The sequence below is a fragment of the Arachis hypogaea genome, chromosome 6 (assembly GCF_003086295.3).
Source record: "Arachis hypogaea cultivar Tifrunner chromosome 6, arahy.Tifrunner.gnm2.J5K5, whole genome shotgun sequence".
NCBI lineage: Eukaryota > Viridiplantae > Streptophyta > Magnoliopsida > Fabales > Fabaceae > Arachis > Arachis hypogaea.
In genome coordinates this window covers 28,532,534-28,538,801 of record NC_092041.1, presented here as the reverse complement: position 1 = coordinate 28,538,801, position 6,268 = coordinate 28,532,534, and the positions used below count along the sequence as shown (strand labels likewise).

The window sequence follows — 6,268 nt, the reverse complement described above, 5'->3', positions numbered from 1 at the left end:
AATCACAGCCTTTGCTGTGGCTAGGAAGGGTCTGCCAAGGATGATGGATTCATCCATGCACTTCCCAGTCTCTAGGACTATGAAATCAGCAGGGATGTAATGGTCTTCAACTTTTACCAGAACATCCTCTACAAGTCCATAAGCTTGTTTTCTTGAATTGTCTGCCATCTCTAGTGAGATTCTTGCAGCTTGTACCTCAAAGATCCCTAGCTTCTCCATTAAAGAGAGAGGCATGAAGTTTATGCTTGATCCTAGGTCACACAGAGCCTTCTTGAAGGTCATGGTGCCTATTGTACAAGGTATTGAGAACTTCCCAGGGTCCTGTCTCTTTTGAGGTAGTTTCTGCCTAGACAAGTCAGCCAGTTATTTGGTGAGCAAAGGGGGTTCATCCTCCCAAGTCTCATTACCAAATAACTTGTCATTTAGCTTCATGATTACTCCAAGGTACTTAGCAACTTGCTCTTTAGTGACATCTTCATCCTCTTCAGAGGAAGAATACTCATCAGAGCTCATGAATGGCAGAAGTAAATCCAATGGAATCTCTATGGTCTCAGTGTGAGCCTCAGATTCCCATGGTTCCTCATTAGGGAACTCATTGGAGGCTAGTGGATGTCCATTGAGGTCTTCCTCAGTGGCGCTCACTACCTCTTTTTCCTCTCCAAGTTCGGCCATGTTGATGGCCTTACACTCTCCTTTTGGATTCTCTTCTGTATTGCTTGGAAGAGTACTAGGAGGGAGTTCAGTAACTTTCTTACTCAGTGATGAGCGGATAATTTGTATACTTTTTGGCATTGTTTTTAGTATGTTTTTGGTATGATCTAGATAGTTTTTAGTATATTTTTATTAGTTTTTAGTTAAAATTCACTTTTCTGGACTTTACTATGAGTTTGTGTGTTTTTCTATGATTTCAGGTATTTTCTGGCTGAAATTGAGGGACCTGAGCAAAAATCTGATTCTGAGACCAAAAAGGACTGCAGATGCTGTTGCATTCTGACCTCCCTGCACTCGAAGTGGATTTTCTGGAGCTACAGAAGCCCAATTGGCGCGCTCTCAACGGCGTTGGAAAGTAGACATCCTGGGCTTTCCAGCAATATATGATAGTCCATACTTTGCCCAAGATTTGATGGCCCAAGCCGGCGTTCAAAGTCACCTCAAGAAATCCCAGCGTTAAACGCTGGAACTGGCACCCAAATGGGAGTTAAACGCCCAAACTGGCATGAAAGCTGGCGTTTAACTCCAAGAAGAGTCTCTGCACGAAAAATGCTTCATTGCTCAGCCCAAGCACACACCAAGTGGGCCCGGATGTGGATTTTTATGTCTTTTACTCATTTCTGTACACCTTAGGCTACTAGTTTTCTATAAGTAGGACCTTTGACTATTGTATTAGAAATCTTTTGATCACTTTAGATCTCTAGATCATCTTTGGACATTTTAGTTCTTAGATCATTGGGAGGCTGGCCATTCGGCCATGCCTAGACCTCATGCTTATGTATTTTCAACGGTGGAGTTTCTACACACCATAGATTAAGGTGTGGAGCTCTGCTGTACCTCGAGTATTAATGCAATTACTATTGTTCTTCTATTCAATTCCGCTTGTTCTTGTTCTAAGATATCACTTGTTCTTCAACTTGATGAATGTGATGATCCGTGACACTCATCATCATTCTCACCCATGAACAAGGTGACTGACAACCATTCTTGTTCTACAAGCGATCAAGGCTCTAGTGAATATCTCTTGGATTCCTGATTGCACGATGCATGGTTGATCGCCTGACAACCGAGTGCTCGTCTGACAAATGAGCCAACCATTCCGTGAGATCAGAGTCTTCGTGGTATAGGCGAGAACTGATGGCGGCATTCAAGAGAATCCGGAAGGTCTAACCTTGTCTGTGGTATTCTGAGTAGGATTCAATGACTGAATGACTGTGACGTGCTTCAAACTCCTGAGGGCGGGGCGTTAGTGACAGACGCAAAAGAATCACTGGATTCTATTCCGGCCTGATTGAGAACCGACAGATGAATTCCGCTATGCTGTGACAGAGCATATGCAAATCGCTTTCACTGAGAGGATGGGAGGTAGCCACTGACAACGGTGAAACCCTTGCTTAAGCTTGCCATAGAAGGGAGTAAGAAGGATTTGATGAAGGCAGTAGGAAAGCAGAGAGACGGAAGGGAAGGCATCTTCATGCGCTTATCTGAAGTTCCTACCAATGAATTACATAAGTATCTCTATCTTTACCTTTGTGTTATTTTCGTTCATCACCATTATCATTTGTGTTTGCCTGACTAAGATTTACAAGATGACCATAGCTTGCTTCAATACTAACAATCTCCGTGGGATCGACCCTTACTCACGTAAGGTTTATTACTTGGACGACCCAGTGCACTTGCTGGTTAGTTGTGCGAAGTTGTGTAATGCCATGGTATTGAGCTACCACGTTTTTGGAGCCATTACCGGGGATTATGAGAGTTGTGAAAAAGTATAGTTCACAATTTCGCGCACCAAGTTTTTGGCACCGTTGCCGGGGATTGTTCAAGTTTTGAGCAAGCTTTTGGTAACATCAGTGCCAAGATCCGGCAGCAACATCAAGTTTTTGGTGTTATTGCCAGGGATTGTTCAGGCTGGACAACTGACGGTTCATCTTGTTGCTTAGATTAGGTATTTATTTTTTCGAGATTCTTGAAGATGAATTCTAGAGTTTCATGATGATTTGTTGAAATCTGGCTGGCTGAGAAGCCATGTCTAATTTCATTGGACCGAGGTTTCAACTTATCACCACAAGAGCTTGTTGATTTCTTATCAATCTTGCTTTTGGAGCAGTGATCTGCTAAGCCTTGGCTGGCCTTTGGCCATGTCTAGTGTTTTGGACCGAAGCTTTCTTTGAAAGCTTGGCTGGCTGTGAAGCCATGTCTAATTCCTGGACCGGAGTCTTAGACTAGCATTGCACTGATTCCTGGAATTCTCATTAAGAATTTTGATATCTTTTTCCATTTAATTTTCGAAAAACACAAAAAAAAAAATTTACAAAATCACAAAATCCAAAAAAATTTTCTTGTTTGAGTTTAGTGTCTCATCTTAAGTTTGGTGTCAATTGCATGCATTCATTCATGTATCTTGGTGATCTTCAAGATGTTCTTGATGATTTGCTTGCTCTGATCTTTGAATTCTATTGACTTGAGTGTTTTGTGTGTCTCATATGCATTCTCATTTTGTTAGTGTCAGTAGTATACAAACTGCTAAGTTTGGTGTCTTGCATGCATTGTTATTTGATTCTTGTTGCATTTTGGTTTGTCCTTATTATCAAAAATCCAAAAATATTTTTAATTTGTGTCTTTTCAAGTCAATAATACAGAGAATTGAAGATTCAGAACATACAGCAGAGGAATTGCACAGAAAAAGCTGGGCGTTCAAAACGCCCAGTGAAGAAGGACAGACTGGCGTTTAAACGCCAGCCAGGGTACCTGGTTGGGCGTTTAACGCCCAAAAGGGTAGCATTTTGGGCGTTAAATGCCAGAATGTGCACCATTCTGGGCGTTTAACGCCAGGATGGCTAGAAGGGAAGATTTTGTTTTCAAATCAATTTTTTTTCTAAGTTTTCAAAATCTTTTCAAAATCAAATCTTTTTCAAATCAATTTTTCAATCAAATCTTTTTCAAAAATTAACTTCTTTCCTTTTTCAAGGATACTTACTATCAATTAATGATTTGATTCAACATTTCAAGTATGTTGCCTTTTCTGTTGAGAAAGGTTTAATGATTGAATCATATCTTTTCTTGTTAGTCAAGTTTTTAATTTTCAAATCAAAATCTTTTTTAAAATGTTTTCAAATCATATCTTCTCAATCACATTTTTTTTATCAATCATATCTTCTTAACCACATCTTTTTCAAAATAGTTTTCAATCAAATCTTTTTGATTTCTAATTTCAAAATCTTTTTCGAAAATTACTTCCCTCTTTCTCACATCCTTCTATTTATGGACTAACACTATCCCTTAATGCAAAATTTGAACTCAATCTCCTTTGTTAAAGTTCGAATTTTCCACTTCTGTCTTCTACTCTTCTTTTCCTCTGACACCTAAAGGAATCTCTATACTGTGACATAGAGGATTCCACATTCTCTTGTTCCCTTCTCTTTCTTATGAGCAGGAGCAAAGACAAAGGCATTCTTGTTGAGGCTGATCCTGAACCTGAAAGGACCTTGAAGAGAAAGCTAAGAGAAGCCAAAGCACAACTCTCTTTAGAGAACCTGAACGAATTCTTCAAGGAAGAAGAACTCATGGCAGCCGAAAACAACAACAATGCCAACAATGCAAGGAAGGTGCTGGGTGACTTTACTGCACCTACTCCCGACTTCTATGGGAGAAGCATCTCTATCCCTGCCATTGGAGCAAACAACTTTGAGCTTAAGCCTCAATTAGTTTCTCTAATGCAACAGAATTGCAAGTTCCATGGACTTCCATTGGAAGATCCTCATCAGTTCTTAGCTGAGTTCTTGCAAATCTGTGACACTGTCAAGACTAATGGGGTTGACCCTGAGGTCTACAGACTAATGCTATTCCCTTTTGCTGTAAGAGACAGAGCTAGGACATGGTTGGATTCCCAACCTAAAGAAAGCCTGGACTCTTGGGAAAAGCTAGTCAATGCCTTCTTGGCAAAGTTCTTTCCACCTCAAAAATTGAGTAAGCTTAGAGTGGAAGTCCAAACCTTCAGACAGAAGGAAGGAGAATCCCTCTATGAAGCTTGGGAAAGATACAAACAATTGATCAGAAAGTGCCCCACTGATATGCTTTCTGAATGGAGCATCATAGGTATTTTCTATGATGGTCTCTCTGAACTGTCCAAGATGTCTTTGGATAGCTCTTCTGGAGGATCTCTTCATTTGAAGAAGACGCCTACTGAGGCTCAAGAGCTGATTGAAATGGTTGCAAATAACCAATTCATGTACACTTCTGAAAGAAATCCTGTGAACAATGGGACTAGTCAGAAGAAAGGAGTTCTTGAGATTGACACTCTGAATGCCATATTGGCTCAGAACAAAATATTGACTCAACAAGTCAATATGATTTCTCAAAGTCTGTCTGGAATGCAAAATGCACCAAGCAGTACTAAGGAAGCTTCATCTGAGGAAGAAGCTTATGATCCTGAGAACCCTTCAATAGAAGAGGTGAATTACATGGGAGAACCCTATGGAAACACCTACAATCCTTCATGGAGGAATCATCCAAATCTTTCATGGAAGGATCAACAGAGACCTCAACAAGGTTTCAATAATAATAATGGTGGAAGAAACAGGTTTAGCAATAGCAAGCCTTTTCCATCATCATCTCAGCAACAGACAGAGAGTTCTAAGCAGAATACCTCTGACTTAGCAACTATGGTCTCTGATCTGATCAAAACCACTCAAAGTTTCATGACTGAAACAAGGTCCTCCATCAGAAATTTGGAAGGACAAGTGGGTCAGCTGAGCAAGAAAATTACTGAACTCCCTCCAAGCACTCTCCCAAGCAATACTGAAGAAAATCCAAAAGGAGAGTGCAAGGCCATCAACATGGCCGAATTCTGGGAGGAAGAAGAGACAGTGAACGCCACTGAGGAAGACCTCACTGGACGTCCACTGGCCTCCAATGAGTTCCCCAATGAGGAACCATGGGAATCTGAGGCTCAAAATGAGACCATAGAGATTCCATTGGACTTACTTCTGCCATTCATGAGCTCTGATGAATATTCTTCCTCTGAAGAGGATGAGTATGTCACTGAAGAGCAAGTTGCTAAATACCTTGGAGCAATCATGAAGCTGAATGACAAGTTATTTGGAAATGAGACTTGGGAGGATGAATCCCCTTTGCTCACCAAATAACTGAATGACTTGTCTAGGCAGAAACTGCCTCAAAAGAGGCAGGATCCTGGGAAGTTTTCTATACCTTGTACCATAGGCACCATGACCTTCAAGAAGGCCTTGTGTGACTTAGGGTCAAGTGTAAACCTCATGCCCCTCTCTGTAATGGAGAAGTTAGGGATTTTTGAGGTGCAAGCTGCAAAAATCTCACTAGAAATGGCAGACAACTCAAGAAAACAAGCCTATGGACTTGTAGAGGATGTTCTGGTAAAAGTTGAAGACCATTACATCCCTACTGATTTCATAGTCCTAGAGACCGGGAGGTGCATGGATGAATCCATCATCCTTGGCAGACCCTTCCTAGCCACAGCAAGGGCTGTGATTGATGTTGATAGAGGAGAGTTGATCATTCAAGTGAATGAAGAATCCTT

General features: G+C 41.0%; 1 non-coding gene across 1 annotated transcript; it reads right to left on the bottom strand.

The window, feature by feature from the left end:
* Positions 1-4,682: 4,682 nt before the first annotated feature.
* On the bottom strand, positions 4,683-4,790 carry LOC112700209 (small nucleolar RNA R71). Its single transcript, XR_003153123.1, has one exon. It is a non-coding gene; the product is annotated as a small nucleolar RNA R71 (small nucleolar RNA).
* Positions 4,791-6,268: the final 1,478 nt, after the last annotated feature.